This window comes from Hakea prostrata, chromosome 1, assembly GCF_041222555.1.
Source record: "Hakea prostrata isolate BN-2017 chromosome 1, UWA_Hpros_2, whole genome shotgun sequence".
NCBI lineage: Eukaryota > Viridiplantae > Streptophyta > Magnoliopsida > Proteales > Proteaceae > Hakea > Hakea prostrata.
Genome location: NC_142600.1, coordinates 56,039,446 through 56,060,134, shown reverse-complemented (window position 1 = coordinate 56,060,134; position 20,689 = coordinate 56,039,446).

The window sequence follows — 20,689 nt, the reverse complement described above, 5'->3', positions numbered from 1 at the left end:
TATGAGAAAGTATTAAGGCAATCATTGGAAGAGTTCGAGAAAAAGAAGACAGATTTCTATTTCATTATAGAAGACCGTAGAGGGCCAACCCTTACAAAAAAAAAAAGATGGTTTCCTATTGTTCTTTCTCATTGTCGGCCGAAGAATCTTTGTCAGAATCTTTTTTCGAAGCAGGCTTCTGAGGTTCTTTAGGAAGAGGCGGTGAATCAGCAAGATACTTCTCGATGCCTGGGTCTAATGGAATGGGATCCTCCTCTTCCAAAACCCAATCCGAGAAAGGCAGCTTAAGCTTCTCGAAGATTTCCTTATGACACACCTCTCGAAAAGGAGTTGTGTCAAAAGAAGGATTAGATTCAAGAATCTTCTCCAAACATCATTTTGCCCTTCTCGACAAGCTTGAAGGTTGAAGGAACCCAACAAGTCATTGAAGGGAACGCTGTTCAGATATTTCCGAATGCAGTCCCTCCGAAGATCTTGTGAAAGATGTTCAGGCTTGCTAGGAATTGTCATCTTCTTCATCCGTTCGTTATCCTTGGCCTGAAACTCGAGGCTTTCACCGAACGTGATAGCAGCATTTTTCTACTTCTTGGCCTCACATTTGGCAGCAACAGCAAGACTGGTCGACGAGTCAAGTTCTTTCCTCAAAGAACTCATCTCCTCATCATGCTTCTCCTTCAACTCTTTGGTTGTTTTCCTCAGCCGGTCCACCTCTTGGCCTTCACTAGATTCTCTTCACAAGTCTGCAGCAAGGAGCCGCTACGACCAACTCAGCTCAATGCCTCCATGTGTTGATAGAAGCTCAACACAGCATTCCTAGAAAGACAGGGAGATTATCAGAAAATCCCAGGAGAGATTACAAAGCAAGTAGTAAAAGCTCAAGAAAAATAATACCTTGTGGAAAGACAAATGAGAACATCGTCTTGCAAGGTCTCAAAGGCCTGACGGTCGGCAGGCATAAGGCCGAGAGAGCTCCACTCAGCGGCCTTCTCAGGATCCTGCGTGACTTGGTCTGTCTGCGTTAGCGACCATTGGGGGACTAAGATATCCTCAGAATCTCTATTTTTTTTTTGATTTCTTCGGGGCAGAAGCATTGACCGAGTCATGCTTCCTTTTGGTTCAGACGGGAGAGGGGATTTCGACCTCTTCCACCATTGGCTTTTTCCCTCTCCCTCAAGCCTCAACCACTGGCTTCAGGTTCCTGATACCCTTGTAAGAAGGGTCTGGAGGCAGCACAGAGGCTACTTGTTCTGCAGTCAAGGCTCGAGGAGACCGTTGCTCTGCAGTCACAACGGCCTTGGCAGCCTTCACCTGAAGGCTGTCTAGATTCATTCCTGGAGGCACTACAAAGAAAAACGAAAGTCAGAAAGTTGAAAAAAATTCGCAGTACATTCAAGAAAGTGAAACATGGCAGTTAGAAAGCTCACGTCGAGCCAGCCCCCAGTATTGAAGAATGGAGTTGTATTCCATCTCATATCCATGTATCTCTTGATACCATGGAATTGACTTGATCTTCCCGACAGCAGCTCTGTCTTCTTTGGATAATTAAGCGACCCGGTTACCCTCAGAATATGAAGTGTACAGCTTCCAGGCGGTCGAGAAGTTAAGATCTGATTGAGGCGCTCGGCAGAAAAAATACCGCTTGCGCCATCCTTTATGATTGGAAGGGCAAGTTTCTTTAGCAAGAATGTTGCTCGACCAGTCAAGCTCAACTTTGTTGCGCTTAGAAAGCACAACCCAACCAGGAGGATGGGAAAGAGAAAGAACATGAAAATGTACAAAAAGAGGAAGAGAAGGTATGATGCCAAGCTCAAAACATAAACCCAAGAAGCCGACGATGAGACGCCAGCTATTGGGAAGAAGCATTCTGGGACAAATGTCCCAATGATTCAGAATGGCAGAAAACAAAGTATTAAAGAAGGGAAAGCGAACTCCGTTTTCCAATGTATCTATATACAAGGAGAATTCGCCCGGAAGGATCGAATCAACTCTCTCATCAGAAGTGGGAGCCCTAAGTTGGTACGAGGAATGAAAGTCAAAACATTTGACGGCTGAAGGAAGGTTTTCCTCAGTATAGGAGGAAGCAACAGAACCAGGTCCATCAGCGGACCTGGTGGGTTGTTTGGACTGCCCAGAAGATTCGGCGGTCACCTTCGGAGTCATGGATGGTCCAGACTCAAGAAGGGCAGAAGAAGTCTCAGCTTTTTCTTCTGCTTTTCTCTGTTGGCTAACTTCTGCGAAGTCATTTCAGAGAGCAGTTAGGGTTTTCTTGTCGCTATCCGACTGCTCAAAGGGGACAGCGGCAAAGGCCTCATCACCACTATCGCCCTTACCAGCGCTAAGTACAGGGAAAATTTCAGAAGAAACCCTACCGCCCTCCATTACTAAAAAGTCTGATTGTGGTTTCTAGAGAAAAAAGAAACCTAGAGACGAAAGTAAACTTTGCAAAGGAGTCAGTAAACTTACTGAATCACTGAGGCAGAAAGCTCGAGAGCGAGAGGATCGTGAGGGCGCGAAGAAGAAGACGAGGTTTCAAAATTCCAGACAAAGAGAATGAAACCTACGGAGACAACAAACTGCTTTTAAGCACCCACATGAGTGTTTGAGGACGTGTACGATCGAGATGAATTCAACATCAATGATCGAGATTTGGAGACGGTTCGAAAGTTTGAAGTCATGAATCCAAAACAGGCATTCAGAAACCGTCTTTTTGATTGCGTGAGCAACAATAGTTTCGGCTGCAAAGGACGCATGGCGTCACCCCCACAAAAAGTGAGAATACTCACAATGCTCGGGGAAAAAGCGACACAACCGCGTTAAATGTGATATGACATTTAATGGGTTGAGGATTATGCAAAACTATCGTTCGACGGAGAACCCAATTAAAAACCAAGCCCTCGAGATCGACCGAACACTTGGTCTGGGGGGCTCGTGATATGGAGAAAATATAAACGAACCTAGTTCAATCTTGGTTCGACCCTCGACTCCGATCAAGACGAAAGGAATCGACTCGCTTCTGAGCAAGCTGGGTCCAAGAGATAGCTTGCTGAGGAAGAAAACTAACTCAGTCATAAGCACACCCTAATCCGATACGATCGGAATAGGCTAATCAACCTAAAGACGGCTAGCAGTATTTGGCGGCTGTCACTCATTGCTATTATATGGATAACTACCATATAACGATCGTATTATCAAAGGAGTCATCTACTAGTCCAACCTAGTAGAGATATATCACTCAACGGATCTATCTGTTGAGATCCAACGACTATCCGAAGAAGGCTCAAATACATCCAACGAAGGAGATTCGAAGGTACATTCTATATAAGACATCACCTACCCACAAGGTAGAGGATAGACGTACACACACACAGATACATACAATCTGAATCATATTCTCGTTATTCATTCCTTAGCTCTGTGACCCAACAGAGCCGTTTGTGATTGAGTTCATCAACTGAATTAGCCTTCGGAGGTGGACTCCCGATCCCAGCGGTTGGGCCACATCTGACGTTCGTTTTTGCAGGTCATTCTCAGGAGATCTAAGGGCTAAGCAGATTTTGGACGCATCAACTGATTTTTAGTTTTTCTGTTACTGATTACTGGTTTCTAAATCGGATTATTAGCCCTTTTTAGATAAAAGAAATATTTAATACTTAACTCTAATCGGATAAATTTTTAGCAAGCTATTATCTGATCCAATAAGTAATTATTCGAATCCCAATCTGGTTGTTTACAGGACAGATACAAATATATTTTTTTAGTGAAAAAAAATCCAGATTTGGACACTCTTAAACTAATATAAATATGAATTTGGAGGGAAAATTTCGATTATCCATTTATAAGTATCTATATAGCCAATGCTACAATATGAAATTACATAAATGCTGTAACACTATGATGTAAGCTACATGGCACTCCTTTGCTCAGTAGGAGGGTGATAAGAGAATTTTGAAAACACAATAGATTCTAAGTCATTACATCATCTCATTATTCTATTAGCAAGGGCACGTCAACGTGTAATTTGAAACATATGGGTGTAAACGAAATAAAATTTAATTTAAAGGATACAATACAAATCCAGGGGTATATTTTAATTTCCTAAACAGTACACTACCTCCCGATGCACAAGGGTCCAAGCTCCTTGTCACTTCGACAGTTGTCCCTCTGCCGAACCAAGCCTTTTCCTCTTTTCTTCTCCGTCGCCGTTCACGACTGCTTTTAGGCTGGCTTGCGGGCAAGTGGCCACTTTTTAGTTCTTCTAAACTCGAAAGCCACGCAATTGCAGACTAGTGTCAGTTGAACTTCTTTTTTTCATTGATTGCAGCAGCGGCTGAGTGACCAACTCCATTGGCGGTTGAAAAGGGTACTCCTCTGTAAGTGTGTAATCCTTCAGATGCATTACTACTCTGTAAGTGTTTGATCCTTCAGATGCATCTAGAACTCTTCGATGGAGATTTCCATCTTGTAAAGGGAGCATTTTACTTGGTTCTCACTGTTGCATTCTAAGTGTTCTATAAAAGGTTGTTTAGAAGATAGAATGAATAAAAACTTGAAAACCCACCATATCCAATGCCAAAAGATGCTTAAAAGGATTAAAACCTGAACCAACCATATCAATTTTGTCACAGGTTCTTTAATGGCTGCAATCTATTTTATTCCCTGGTAGATTTTACAACGTCAACATTTTGTTTGACTAGCTATACGAAATTGCAATTTGGACTGGCTATGCAATTGGTACATATCATTGTTTCCACCTTGTAGAGGGAGCATTTTACTTGGTTCCTAGTGTTGCATTCTAAGTGTTCTGTAAAAGGTTGTTTAGAAGTTAGAAGAATAAACACTTGAAAATCAACCATATCCAAAGCCAAAGGATGCTCAAAAGGATTAAAACTTGAACCAGCCATATCAATTTTGTCACAGGTTTGTAATGGCTGCAATCTATTCTATTCCCAGGTAGATTTTACAACATCAAGAGTTTGTTTGACTGGTGATGCGTCCAAAATCTGCTCAGCCCTTGGATCTCCACATGATGTCCTGCAAAACGAAAGCGTCAGATGTGGCCCGACCGCTGGGGTCGGGAGTCCACCTCCGAAGGCTAAGTTAGTTGATGAACTTAATCACAAACGGCTCTGCTAGAAGTGCAGAGCTAAGGAATGAAGAACTGGGAAAGGTGATCTAGATAGCAGATCGCGGATAGTTTAGGTCTATCAGTATGTATCTGAACCTGAGTCTCAGATAGTATTCTTCTTGATCGATTGATCCATCCCCTCACCTTATATGGTAGTGAGGTTTATATAGAGTGTACCTTCGAATCTCCTTCGTTGGATGCACTTGAGCCTTCTTCGGGTAGTCGTTGAATCTTATCAGTTAGATCCGTTGAGCGACAGACTTCTACTAGTTTGGGCTAGTAGAGGACTCCTGAGATAACCTTTAGGTTATGCGATAGTTATCCCTTCGATAATGATTATCCGCAGCCGTCAATTTGAGTCTGCCATCATCAGGGTGATTACCCTAATCCATAAGTAAGATTAGGGCACGCTTGTAGCCGAATAAGCTTTCTTCTTCAGCAAGCCATCTTCCGGATCCGGTTCGCTCGGGAGCGATTCGGTTTTCTCCGTCTCGACCGGGGTCGAGGGTCAGACCAGGTATGAACCCGGTCGGATCATAAACTCTCCATATCACGAGCCCCCCAGACCAAGCGTTCAGTCGATCCGGAGGGCTTGGGTTTTAACTGGGTTCGTCGTCAGGTGATGATCTCTGCGTGCTTCATTAAATGTCATATCACATTTAATGCGGTGGTCACTTTTCCTCGAGCGTTGTGAGTGTAAGGCCACATATCTCGTTGCAGTTGATCTGTCGTGGCTCACGTCATCCAAGCGACGGTTTCCGAACGCCTATTTCGGATTCGTGAGTTCAAACTTTCAAAACGTCTTTCAATCTTGATCGTTGATTTTGAATCAATCTCGATCGTTCAGATTCCCGAACACTCGTGCGGGAGTTTTAAAAGCGGTTCGTTGTCTTCGTAGGTTTCATTCTTCTGTCTGGAATTTGAACCTTTGTTGTCCGCCTTCGCGCCTTCCTGCTCTCAAGCTTCCGTCTCCTTGAATCGGTAAGTTTACTTGGGTCTTTTTCCTTTTGTAGTTTACTTGAAACGAGTAATGGCGGACGATAGGGCTTCTTTAGTACCCCATGTTGGTAATAGCAGTGATGCTTTTGCTTCTCCTGCTCCCGAACGATCGGATAGTGATAACAAAACCCTAACTGTCCTCCGCGGGGAGTTCGCTGAAGTTTCTCAAAAAGGTTTTGAAAGAAAAACCGAAACTTCTCCTGTCCTTCTCGAGTCTGGATCTTCCAAAATTGTCGAGTCTTCTAGGCAGCCTCAAACCTCCGGGTCCAATGGTGGACCTGGCTCTGTTCCCTCCATTTACAATGAGGAAACCCTTCTTTCAGGTGTCCAAGATTTTGATCTTCCTTCCTCATATCAGGTTAGGGCTCCCCACCCTGATGAGAGGGTTGATTCATCCCTTTCGGGTGAATTTTCCCTGTATATAGATGCACTGGAAAGCGGGGTTCGCTTTCCCTTTTTTAATCCTTTGTTCTCCGCAGTTTTGAATCACTGGAACATTTGTCCCGGAATGCTCCTCCCCAATAGCTGGCGTCTCATCGTCGGCTTCTTGGGTTTGTGTTTTGAGCTTGGCATTACGCCATCCCTTTCTCTTTTTGTACATTTTCATGTTCTTTCTATCTCCCATCCTCCTGGATGGGTCTTTCTTTCCAAATGCAATAAGGCTGATCTTGATTGGAGGGGCAGCATCCTTATCAAAGGAACTTGCCCTTCTAACCACAAAAGATGGCGCGAACGATACTTTTTCTGTCGAGCGCCTCCATCAGATCTTAACTTCCCAACCGCCTGGAGGAGGTTAACTTCTTCGTCCGAGAGTAACCGGGGCCTTCCCTTATCCAGAGAAGACGAGGCGGCCATTAGGAAGATCAAATCCATTCCGTGGTATCAAGAGATACATGGATATGAAGTGGAGTATAACTCCATCCTTCAAGATCTTGGGGCTTGGCTCATTGTGAGCTTCTAACCATCATCCTTTGATTTGACTGAAGTGATATGTTTTGAATTCGACTCTTGTCCTTCTTCTTTGCGGTGCCTCCCAGAATGAACCCTGAAAGCCTGCGGGTGAAGGCCGCTAGGGCCGTTGTGACATCCGAGCAACGATCGCCCAGGGTCTTGACCGTAGATCAAGAGGCTTCTCTTCCCTCTCCCAACCCCTCTTATAGGGGTATCAGGAATATCAGGCCTGTAGCTGATGCTTCGGGTAAAGGGAAGAAACCAATGGTGGAGAGGGCTAATGTCTCTTCCTCCGTCCGAACCAAGAGGAGGCATGACACAATTGATGCTCCCTCCAATAAAAAATCCACAGCTTCGACGGATGGTGAGGAGGTCTTCATCCCCCAGTGGACCCTGAAGATGACCGACAGGGTTACTCGGGATCCCGAGAAAGCTGCAGAGTGGAGCTCCCTCGGTCTTGCTCCTTCGATCGCCGGAGTTTGAAGCCCTGGATGACACCTCCCTTGTTAGTCAATCTACAAGGTACCGGTCTTCTTGATTACTTATGTTTTCATAATTTCTTATGACTTCTTCTGATATCTTCCGTCTTCCCAGGAATGCTGTGTTGAGCTTTTATCAACACATGGAAGCATTGAGCCGGGTTGGTCGCACCAGCTCCTTGCTGCAAACTTGTGAAGAGAAATTGGCCAAGGCCAATTCTGAAATAGACCAGCTGACTGCAGCTACCGTGGAGCTACAGAAAAAGCATGAGGAAGAAGTGATCTCCCTCAAGGAAGCCCTCGAAGCTTCAAAAATTCTTGTCACTGCTGCCGATTGCGAGGCCAGGAAGCAAAAGGCAGCTGCCACATTGTTTGGTGACAGCCTTGAAATCCAAAGTAGGGAGCTCGAAGAACATCTGAAGTTGGCGATCCCTAGCAAGCCTGAGCATATAAAGCCAGAGCTTCGGAAGGAGTGCATTCGGAAATACCTGAACAGCGTACCTTTCTCCGAGTTGCTAGGTCTCTACAACATTCAAGCTTATCGCATGGGTTAGAACGACGTTTGGGAGCAAATCCTTTGATCGATCCCTGACTTCGACACTGCTCCTTTTCGTGAGGTATGCCACCAAGAGGTCTTCGGGAAAGTTGGTATGGATCTCCCGGACTGGGCTCAGGAAGAAGATGATCCTTTCCCAGCTGACCCTCAATATGAGGCATACCTGAATGACGAGCCGGCACTTCCAGAGGAGAAATCACAAGCCGAGTCTCAAGTTGTTGCTGTAGAGGACTCAGCCGATGCCACTCTTGAGGAAGGCTCTTCTCATGGTCCTGAGAAAAGTCCTCCCGACCAGGGTCCCTCGGGCAACAATGAAGAAAAGGCTTAGGGAGTTGTCCTTTTGTAAAGATTTACCCTCAATTTAATGAATAGACATTTCTTTTTTCATGTTGGCCTCTAAATTTCCCCGTCTCCTGCCGAAATCTTGCCTTGAATATCAAAGTATTAATGATAAAACTTATCACTTAACTTTTCATTCCTCGCCGAATAATAATCTTGTAGAAATATTGTGAAGATGCGTTTCGGGAAGATGCATTAATCTTCCCCACTACTTCATTTCTTGCAAAGTTCGCACGTTTCCCTTCTGCGAAGTTCAAACGTTTTCCTACTTTTGTATACCATTCATTGTTTCCAATGAATTGGAAATACATCCGTTATTTTAATGGCAGTGCGACGATTGGAGGTATCTCTGCATCAGGTGCTCGCTTCCACATGTTTCCATGTGGCATCCCTCCGACCGTTGATCTTGCTTTTTGCGGATTTCGAAGCGTCATTTCGATCTGGGTCGTCGGTTGTCCTCAGCCTTCAACCGTCGTCTTATACCTGAGGCTATTTAAAGCCTTCGTGGGTACTCTCCATCTATCCTGACTTCTGCAAGTTAGATTTGCTAAAGTGCCAAAGCGACCTTTCGTCCTTCGGCCTGCCTCCGTATTCCTCGTACTCCATCAACAGCTCTATCCACTTCTGAACAAGTGAGTTTTTTGATTACTCATCTCTTTCCCCACTTCCCCCCTGAGTAAACTACACAGTAGTTATACTTGGGGTTTAGTTTGTTGGTTTGTCAGAAGCTGTAGAAAACTAGGGTTTCCCCACTGTTGCTGTCGTTTATTTCTGTCCTGATACGGCTGGTTTTTTTGTTTTGTTGTTTTGCATAGTGGCTCCCAAGATCAACCCGAACTTTATCAGAGCCAAATCGTGCAAGAAAATCGTTCCGTCGGTGGTGGTTGGGGCCAGTGCGGTGGTTTCAGCTAGTGAATCCTCCAAGCGTAAGGCGAGTTCTGGTGGTGAATCTTCAAGTCCGATTCCCGCAGTTTCTATTGATGCCGCCCCTGTGCCTCCTTTGCCCTAAGTGATCGCTCGTCTTTCCCAGGAAGATCTTGATCACTCCGTTGCCGATGGTGCTGCTGGCGCTCCTGCTGGTGAGCCTGTTGGTGAGCCTGTTGGTGCACCCCCGAAGGAGACTCTTCGGGCATCCGAGGCAACTATGTTGGCGTCTAATGAAGGTGTGGTCCCAGCAAGTGCTGCTCCTATTTCTAACTCTAGTGCTTGTTTGGCATCCTCCTCCTCTCCTTCTGAGTTGGAGGATTTTGCCACTAGGAAGCGCCGTCGGGTGACAAGTGATGAAGCTCATCCTTCTCTTGGTGCAGTTCATCCTTCTCATCCTTCGCCTGAATTAGTGTCAAACGAGTTTGACAGAGCGTTGGAATGGTGTCTTGCTGCTCGAATGACTTCGAGAGCACGGTTCTTTCCAAACTTCTAGATGAAGTCTTTACGAAGTCACTTGGTGATGTAAGTCTTTCTTCATTATCCTCCGATTCTGAAAAATTACTTTTCTGCTCCTTGCTAACTCGGAAGTTGTTTGCGGGAGTCTTCTTGGTAACTTCCACAACCAAGTGGAAGCAAGTTACTAGACTCGATAGGTTGAGCAATGAAGTTTCTAGGCTTCGGGAAATCTTTGAAGCTAAAGATGTTGAGATTGCTCGCCTTCGGAATCTAGCTTGGGAGGTGGCAGGAGAAAAAAATTCGATGATTGGTCGTCTTCGGTCGGACTTGGATGATGCAAGGGAGAAGATCCGGCAACTGGAGCGAGCAGTTGGAAAGTCAGGAGCCAAAGGATCTGAAACGTTACCTGAAAGGCAAGCTGTCGTTCCTTTGCCCGAATCCCTTCCAACTGATGTCCGCAGAGCCTGCGTCTTCAAGTATTTACACAGTAAGCCCTTTGTTGATATGCTGAATGCTTATAACTTGCAGGCGTACCGGGATGGTGAGAACGAAGTATGGGAATCAATATTAAGGAAGGATCCTCATTTTGATACGACTCCCTACGATCTTGTTTGCCATCCTGAAGTATTTACCGACCTGGGTCTTCCTCCTCCCGACTGGACCAAGGATAAGATTGATCCTCCACCGTCCGATCCAGATATTATGCAATATCTTGAAGATTCTCCTGTTTATTCTCCACTAGAAGAAGTCAATTATGAGGAGCTTGTACTGAATGCGAATTTGGTCGAGGACCATTCTTCTCCTGGACAAGCTGGACAAAGAGTATGAAATTGCGGAGGATTTTATGCATACCGAAATATTTTTGTAATCCTCATTTCTTCTCTTCTTTTCCTTGTATCCCCATCAATGGTTGACTCATATGTTTGTTCTAGCAAAGTCGCGTCGATCTTGTATAACTTGTTAACAGTCACCTGTAATGACTTTCTTCTTTGATCAGAGATTGTATCCAGCTCTTGTAATTGTTTTGATACTGGCCTCTTTGGATCTTTTGAAGAAATAAGAAATTACTTTATCTTGAACTTTGCTAGCCACTTGAATCGCCGTTGTATTAGGTCTTAGTTGTCTGAAACAATGCCTTTACTTAAGGATTTCCGGAGAAATACAATAAGTCTGAGAAGGAACTCACTCAGGTTTTAAACCGATGCCTTTACTTAAGGATTTCCGGAGAAATACAATAAGTCTGAGAAGGAACTCACTCGGGTTTTAAACCGATGCCTTTACTTAAGGATTTTCGGAGAATACAATAAGTCTGAGAAGGAACTCACTCGGGTTTTAAACCGATGCCTTTACTTAAGGATAATTCAAAAATTCAATAAGTCTCGAAGGAACTCACTCGGGTTTCAAACCGACGCCTTGCAAAGGGAACTCACTCGGATTTTCATCCGATGCCCCGACTTAAGAAAGTTCGAAAAATTTCCATAAGTGTTGAAGTGTTGAAGGACCCATATGAATTTTCATCCGATGCCTTATAGTTGGATCTTGTTCTTGAATGTGGTGTATGATGCCCCCCAATCAAAAGATAGTTTGTTGAAAGCCAAAAATTGCATTGATTGAGTTGAAAATGATTACATCGCGAACAAAATTGAAATCATCCTCAAGGATAAAACTTTTTGAGATGCCTAGCATTCCACGAATGATCCAACTCTTGTAAGCTCCTGAACCGACCGGTTTCACAACCATATAAGGTCCTTCCCAGGAAGGGTCCAATTTTCTCTGGTGACACGGGTCGGAAGCTAGGGTGTTTCTCAACACCAGATCTCCGGCTATGTACCGACAATTCTTCACTCGAGTACTATAATGAGACGCTATCCTTCTTTGATAATGTTGAGTTCGTGCTATTGCCTTTGCCCGAACTTCGTCCAACAAATCAAGACTATCAAGCAGTCCTTGTTCATTTGCTTTTTCCTCGAACTCACGATCCCGTATCGTCCCCGCCATTATCTCCACAGGTGCCAATGCTTCGGATCCATATGCCAACTTGAATGGAGTTTCTCCTGTGGGTGTTCGAACCGTAGTTCTATAAGCCCACAGTACATTATGTAGTTCTTCGACCCAAGAAGCTTTGTCAGCTTCGAGTCTTCTCTTTATTCCTTCCAGTAGCGTTCGGTTAGTAACCTCTACCTGGCCATTGCTTTGGGGGTATGCCACTGAGGACATACGATGCTCGATCATATATGTTCCACAGAATTGCTCAAATTGTGGACAGTCGAACTGAGTACCATGGTCAGTGACAATAATCTTTGGAATCCCAAAGCGATATATGATTGATTCAAGCACAAATTTCTCCACTTTTTTCTCGGTAATTGTTGCCGGTGCACGGCTTCTACCCATTTTGTGAAGTAATCAATTGCTACTATCGGATATTCCCGTCCGCTTTGATGCCTTGGTGAATTTGCCCATGATATCAATTCCCCACATTGCAAAGGGAATGGGATTTAGAATTGAAGTCATAGTTTCCGCCGGGCGCTTTGATACTGTAGCATGAATTTGACAGTTACTACATCAACGAACGTAGTCCATAGCAGCCTCTTGGACCTTAGGCCAATATAACCCAAGTCTTAGAATTTTGTGGGCCAGGGCTCGGCCACCCATGGGAGTTCCACAAATTCCTTCATGAACTTCAGCCAAAGCTGATTTTGCTCCTTCGGGGCCTATACATCTCATAAGGGGTCCAGCATAAGATCTTTTGTATAGTCTCCCATTCTGAATGACAAATCTAGCTAATCGAATCTTGATCAACCTTGCCTCCACTAGATCTTCGGGTAATTTGTCATCCCTTAGATATTCGATTATCGGATCCATCCAGCAACGTTCTGCTTCAATATAAGAAATTTCTTTCTCATGATAACTTCGAAAAGTTATCTCTTCAATGTAGACCGAAGGGTCTAGATTCTTTTCCTTGGCATTGGCTAGTCGGGATAGCTCATCCGCCACTTTGAATTTTCATTCCTCAAAATCCGAGATATCTTCAAATTCCGAAATTGGTTTTGAAATGCCTGCACTATCTCCCGATATTTTTGCAAGCGTGGTTCTTTAATGCCATACTCCCCCTGGACTTGGTTGACTATAAGCTAAGAGTCACTATAATTAGTAACATCTGTAATAGCTAATGCTTTTGACAACCGAAGTCCTGCTATCAGGGCCTGATATTTTGCTTCGTTATTACTTGCATCAAATGCGAATCTCAAAGCATATCGAATAATAAATCCTCGCTGGACTTTTTAATAGAATTCCAGCGCTTTGCTCCATCTTTATTACTCGAACCATCCACATATACCTCCCAAGTGGTTGGTATAATGGGATCTTCAATGGTGGGCTCCACTGGTGCAGTAGTTTCTACTACAAAGTCGGCTAATGCCTGAGCCTTGATTGCAGTTCTGAGCTTAAAGCTCACTTGGAACTCGCCGAGCTCAACCGACCAGGACACCATCCTTCCGCACAAATCAGGTTTGTTAAGAACTTTACTAAGGGGAAAAGTTGTAAATACCTCAATTGGATGAGCTCGAAAATATGGCCTTAGCTTCCTGGCGGCCATCATGAGAGCCGAGCACACGCTTCTCAATCTGCGAATATCTCGTCTCCGCATCTAGCAACACGTGGCTTACATAGTAAATCGGCCACTTGTTTTTTATCTTTCTCCCGAACAAGTATCTGCACTGACCGCCGAAAGGGACGTCGCTAGATATAGCTGTAATATTTCCCCCTTCTCTGGCCTAGATAGGATCGGTGGTTTTCCAAGTGCTTCTTTTAATTCCTCGAAAGCTTTCTGGCACTCCTCAGTCCACTTTGCTTCCTTACTACCCTTCAGGTCTTTAAGTGCCTTGAAGAAAGGCAAACATTTTTCTCCAGACTTGGAGATAAATCGATTTAAAGCAGCAACTCTCCCTGTCAAACATTGTACATCCCGAACGGTTTTGGCAGCCTCCATATCAATCAGAGCTTGTATTTTGGCAGGATTAGCCTCAATTCCCCTCTGTGATACCATGAAACCCAAAAATTTGCCCTAGGAGACCCCAAAGGCACATTTTTCTAGGTTTAACTTCATTTGATGTTTCCGCAGTACTGAGAAAACCTCAGTCAAATTTGCAATATGATTTGCTTTTGTAAAGCTTTTCACTAGCATGTCGTCAACATAAGTTTCAACATTCTTTCCAATCAGCTCTTTGAAAATCTTGTTGACGGCCCTCTGATATGTTGCTCTTGCATTCTTCAGGCCAAAAGGCATAACCTTGTAATAATAGCTCTCACGATCAGTCATGAAAGCCGTATACTTCTCATCCTCCTTATTCATAAGGATCTGATTATACCCTGAGTAGGCATCCATGAAACTTAAAGTTTCATATCCTGCAGTCGCATCTATCAAGAGGTCAATCCGAGGCAACAGGTAGCAATCTTTCGGGCAAGCTTTATTTAGATCTGTGTAGTCTGTACACATCCTCCACTTCCCATTCGCCTTTTTCACCATCACCACGTTGGCCAACCAAGTTGGGCACTCGATTGGTTCTATGAAACCAGAATTCTTAAGTTTTTCAACTTCGCTTCGAACGGCTTCATATTTTTCAATAGAGAAATTTCTTCTTTTCTGTATCACTGGTTTCGCCTTAGGGTCTATCCAGAGTTTGTGCTCTGCAATGGCCCGATCGATCCCAGGCATGTCCTCAGCAGACCATGCGAATACATCCTTATTCCGTTGAAGAAATAACTTCAACTCATCTTTAAACTCTTCCAGCTGTTCAGACCCAATATAAGTAATCTTTTTCTCATCTTCGATACACAGCTGGATTTGCTCCAGTTTCTCCACTGGTTCGGGCCTTTGCATCTCTGTCTCTTCCCGATCATCTCGAACTTCTATGGGGAGGGCAGTAACCTTCCTCGGACCCTCCTTGTCTTTTAAATAGGCAACATAACACTGCCGAGAGATCTTCTGGTCAGAGGAGACTTGACCAATTCCCATGTCAGTCGGGAATTTTATCTTAAGGTGTTTTGTCGAAACAATAGCACCTATCTTGGATAAATATGGTCGCCCGAGAATCATATTATAGGTTGGTAGTTCTCGAACCACCAAAAAATTGATTCGGACAGTTGTTTCCTTAGGAAAACTTCCAATGGATAAATCCAACTGAACCGATCCTTCCGCTACTGCAAATGACCCTGCAAAGCCATATAGGTGTGGAGATGAAGGTTTCATCAAGTCCTGATCAACCTTCAATTTTTTATACACTTTGTAGGAAATTAGGTCAGCTGCAGACCCTGTATCAATCAATACTCTATGCACTTCCCGCCGTGCAATCTCTACCTTGATGACTATAGCATCATCATGAGGTAAACATACGTCTCTTTCGTCTTCCTCGCTAAAGGTGATAGAATCTTCACCATTCAGCTTCTTCCGCTTCTGCGCCTCTTCGGCTCCAACAAATTTGGATTTTGTTTTCAGACTCCGGAATGATTTGGGCTCTGGTCCCCCGAAGATGGTAAGGATCGGTGACCGAGTAGCAGCTTCAATCACCTCCTTGCCTTTTTTAGACTTCGGGGCCTCCCTTGATCGTTCTGAACTAACCGAACGATCCCTCTTTGGAGCAGCCGCACGTGGCCCACGTGGCTCCTCCCTTCTTGTAAAACCCAGCCCTAACCTTGACCCGGAAACCTTGTTATTTGTAGGTCCGATGACCCGAAGTAAAGTAAGAAGTCAGCTTTGGGCCATCCCAGTAGAGGACTTGGTGTCTGGCTTTGAATCCATGAAAGTTGATGATGAGGTTCTATTTATGGAAACTGAATCCTGATGAAGATCTAATTAGTTGATGGACTTGGAGTGCTCTCTATCTTGGTTTGAAGGCATTTCTACCTATTAGGTAAGTCACTTGACTTGTGTGCAAAACCCCTTTAAGATTGGATTTGATCTGGACCTTCAATTCCCTGTTTTGGTCTTGCTGTCAGCATTGGTCGACTGATTGGTCGATCGGGGCAATCGACCAATCCACTCGACCAATGAGTGCTGTCTTTGGCAATTAGGTTGTTCTTGCTCTATTTAAGTCCAATCTCGAGTCCACTTCGTATTTGCTGCCTCCAAACTCTCTGGAACGAACCAAAGACCTCTGCAAGTCATCTCTTTTGCATCCTTGGTGTTTTCTTGACGGATCTTCGTCAAAACTCTTCTTTTTGCATCGAAAGGTATGTCTACTCTCTCTTCTTCTCCTCCACCTTTGTTTTTCTTTCCTTTTTGAGTTGAGACAGTAGAAGAGATGCTGCATTCTCTGTTGCAAACATCTCTGAACATGTTCTCATGATCATCCTAAGGATTTGAGGCTAGAACAATGATCTTAACCAAGATCATTGCAAGCTTTTGAAGGAATCATGATCAAACCATGATCTAATCTCTGTTAAACTTCTAATCTGAATTCTGATCTCTTTGGATCTTCTATGTTGATCATGTTAGTAGTTAATTACTGTGTTTTCTTTCCATGATCCATAATCTATAGATTTCTAGTTGTTCTCTTCTACCATACTATGTGTTCTTCATGATGCATGGTAGTTACATATATGGTAGGTTTTATTTCCTTATTTAGATTTATACTTCTAAGCCTTATTCCATGAAGATCTATGTATGTTTTCATGATACCATTACCGAAAGCAATGATCCATCCTCCTATTGTTCTTGTCTTTGTTTTCTATTTCAAATTCATCAAGATCCATGGTTGATTTAATTATGGTAACTTTTTGTTTCCTAATTTGGATCTTGATACCTTGATTGGATTAGTGTTTTGAGGTCCCCTATTTGTTAGAATACTACTGATGTAGTCTACCCCTTGATTAGTACCCTTTTGAACCACCAAATTCGGATTTCATATCTTAAAACTCTGATTTTATAGGCTACTGTCTGCATTGGTCGACTGATTGGTCGACTGGACCACTCGACCAATCCACTCGACCAATGAGTACAGCAACTCCAGATTTGGTCTGTTTCGGATGTTTTGATATCTTTTCTGTTAGGGATCTTTCCTAATATGTTGTATATACTTGTTTAGGACCTTCTTCTCAAGTTTGCCGAGATCTTACTTGATTTCTTAGGATTCCTTTGCGAGTTATAAAAGGTAAGGATGGTTATTTCCTTAATTACATAGATAGCATGAATCTAGTTTCTATATTTGAATATCATTGATATGATTCCTAAATTAGATTCTTACAATGATATACTACTGTTGCATAACTTTGATTACAGTAGCATTATTTATTCATGTTGAATTGATTCATGTATGATTTACTTACCAATTATATACAAGTGATTGTACTTATTGATTTCTTTCCATATATGAAGTTACCATATATGTGATGATATGAATTAATGCATGTGTATGCTTAAGTATGGTTTGGAAAGGAGAGGTGTCCTTTCGACACTTCTGTCCTTGGACTACTACGGGAATATTATGGGATGTTTCCGGAGATGCCCTCTGGACACCTTCCTAAACTGTTGGATGACATATCTAGGATTGTCTAGTAGTGTTTGGCTAGGATGTCCTGTTATGTCGACCCCTAATCGGAGGGGTATTGAGACCGAACGACCCGTGGTAGCAATGGGGATTCATGGGCGCTCAAGACCGGTAACCAACCCGTGAGAGGACAGGAATCACATTGTGGGGGCCATTTATTGGTAGGGTTGCATATGGTTAGACTTGGGCTCACGGGCGCTTAAGACCGGTAACCAACCCGTGAGAGGACGTGAGAGCTTCCCGTTTACCATATGTGGATGATCAATAGGGTTGATGAGTCCGTAGTCCGAGTTGGTCGGTGCCATAGGATACGCCGACTCTAGTGTGAAGGATACCGGAAAGGATCGTCGGGGACGAGGAATGGAAGTATCTGGATCCGACTTGATGTAACTAAGTAGAAGACTTGCATTTGGCTAGGTTTTACCCTCGACATGCGCCAAGTACTTATACCAAATGGTTGTGAGAGAGTGTGTTGACTTAACCCCCGCCAAGGTTTGTCCCGAGGGATGAAGGACCCATTACCAATCGGCTGCTCAAGACCGGTGAAATGATCCGTGAGAGAATCCAAGATATCTTAAATGGTTGAGGATGTGAGTGGACTTTCCTAAAGAAGTACGGTGCTATGACTTAAAGCATGTCTGCCAATAGAGACCAGCATACATAGAGTTAGATTCATTCATTCATTGTTTGTCTCATATCATATTGCATTTATGTTTGTTCTGGAATTCTGCCATTTATGTTATTATGGATTTTAACCGCCTTACCGAGTTTCTTTGAAACTCATTCCTTTATTGTACAATGTTGTTAGACTATCCTGCAGTCTTGAGTACTATGACGGTCCCTACGAAGAAGCGCAAGGCGAAGAGACATATCTCCGGGAAGGTGATTGCGGTTACCACAATTACTCCGAAGATTCCGCGAGTGGTTATGCTCCGTACGATGCTTAGTCCGACCATTGAGTGGAAGCGTCCTTGTGCTATTTATGAGATTTACACTTACAAGGATGTTGTCTATAAAGTGGAGAACAATTTAGTTACCCAATGTACTTGTTACTGGGATTAGGTTTTGTCTAGTTTATTCTTTTAGAGCTACTTTTCCGCTGGTTGTAAAGTGGGATTTTTGCCTCGCTTTACTTATCTTGTTGATACTCTGATTATATCTATTATTCTGATTCATTTATGATTCATTCTTTCTTTATTGGATCTATGATTTATCTTCCGCACTTTTATTATGATTGTTCATGATTATGTTATTGTTTATGTGGGAGGTTGATCACTCGATACCTGATCTTCGGGCTGTGGATCACACTCTCGGGTATGCCAGATAGGGTACCGGCTGGGAGGGCGTGACACTTCTCCTGCTAACAAAACTGGACAAATGTCCCTGAGATATCAATCTCTCAATATCTGCCTTTAGATGACGACAGTCATTAGTGTAATGACCATAGTCCTTGTGGAATCGGCAATACTTTTCCCGATCCTGCTGCTCTCCGGGTTTCAAAAGAATTTTAGGTGGCCACTTTAAAATATTTTTTCTTTTGAGGATATTCAAAATATCAGCCCGAGGAGCATTCAATGGAGTGTACTCACTTTTACCGGGGGATCTTTGGCGCCAAGGCTGGGATTTTCCAACCCGATCGCTAACATTTTTCTTTGGCTTCTGCTTCTTCTCAGGAGCCTTTTGTTCCTTATTGGAGACTTTATTATCTCCTTGGCGCGCATCTAGAATCTCCATGACTTCAGCCTGCTTCTGGCATCTCTGTACCAACTCAGCATAAGTCGTAGGTATATCCTGTAGTAATAACTCCAGGAGTTTCCGATTAGTGAGTCCTGTGAATAGAGCGGTTCTGGCTAATTGTCCATCCAAGTTTTCTATCTCCATTGTCACTTTGTTGAATCTTTTCAGAAACTCTCTGATCGATTCGCTCTTTCCTTGTTTGACAGTAAACAAGGTTTCTTCCGTTTTCTTGACCTGTATCCCACTCTGGAATCGCCCTATGAATTGGCGCGCCAATTCGTCAAAGTTTACGATCCTTCCAGAGGGGAGGTTCGAAAACCACTTTTGTGCTGCTCCAGTTAAAGATGAACCAAAAACCCTGCATAAAATTTCATCGAATTACACCAAACTGCCATGGTCTGTTGGTAATAGCCGATGTGAGCTGTTGGATCTCCGGAGCCATCAAATGTTGAGAAGGTAGGCAAACGGAAGTTATGGGGAAACCGATATCCCGCAATTGGCTCAGCAAAAGGAGTCTTCCAAATGACTGAGTAAATATCCTCAGTTATTCTTCCCTTAGCCAACTGCCCTAATTTCTCATTGATATTGGCCAATTCTTGACCAATCTGGGTCGGGTGATCTTCAGCAATATGATCACGACCTCGATTAACACGATCATCCCGTGCTACTCGATCATCACGAACAGCCCGTGTCACATCCTCCCAGCCGGTACCCTAACTGGCATACCCGAGAGTGTGATCCACAGCCCTAAAGATCAAGTTTAGGAACGATCATATCCATTTTGCACAATAACATAATCAAAAGCAAGAACAAATCATAATGTTCAAGTAATTTATAATAAAAGTCAAGAAAGGATCTCAGAAGGATCACTAAGAATATCAGAGTGCAGAAAACAAGATACCAAATCAAAAGACAACTGTAGAGTATAGCGGAAATATACTCCACAACATATGCGGAAGGTATATCGAAATCTAAGTAAACCTCTAAGCTAATACAAGTAAAGTAAAAGATAAGTCTAGAAGAAACAAGAGAATCTAATCCACATCTTCAGTTGGCTCTTCTTCATCTTCAGTCTTCATCTTCTTCACCTTGCCTTTCCTTATATGGACCGTCATCGTATTCCAAACCTGCAAAGAAGTCTAACAACAGATATGGTACAAAAGGAGTGAGTTTCGAAAGAAACCCAGTAAGGCAGTTAAATCCATAATAACATAAATGGCAGGATTTCAAAACAAACATAAATGCAATATGGTATGAAACAAACAATAAATGTATGAATCTAACTCTATGTATGATGGTCTCTATTGGCAGACATGCTTTAAGTCATAGCACCATACTTCTTTGGGTAGGTCAATCACACAACGCCTTTTGGTAGTGGGTCCGGCATCCCTCGGAACATTCCATGGCTGGGGGTTAAGTCACCGCTCTCTCACATCACCGTTTGGTCTAAGTACTGGCGCATGTCAGGGTAAATCCTAGCCAAATGCAAGTCTTCTACTTAGTTATATCAAGTCAGATCCAGATACGTCCATTCCTCGTCCCTGACGATCCTTTCCGGTATCCTTCACACTAGAGT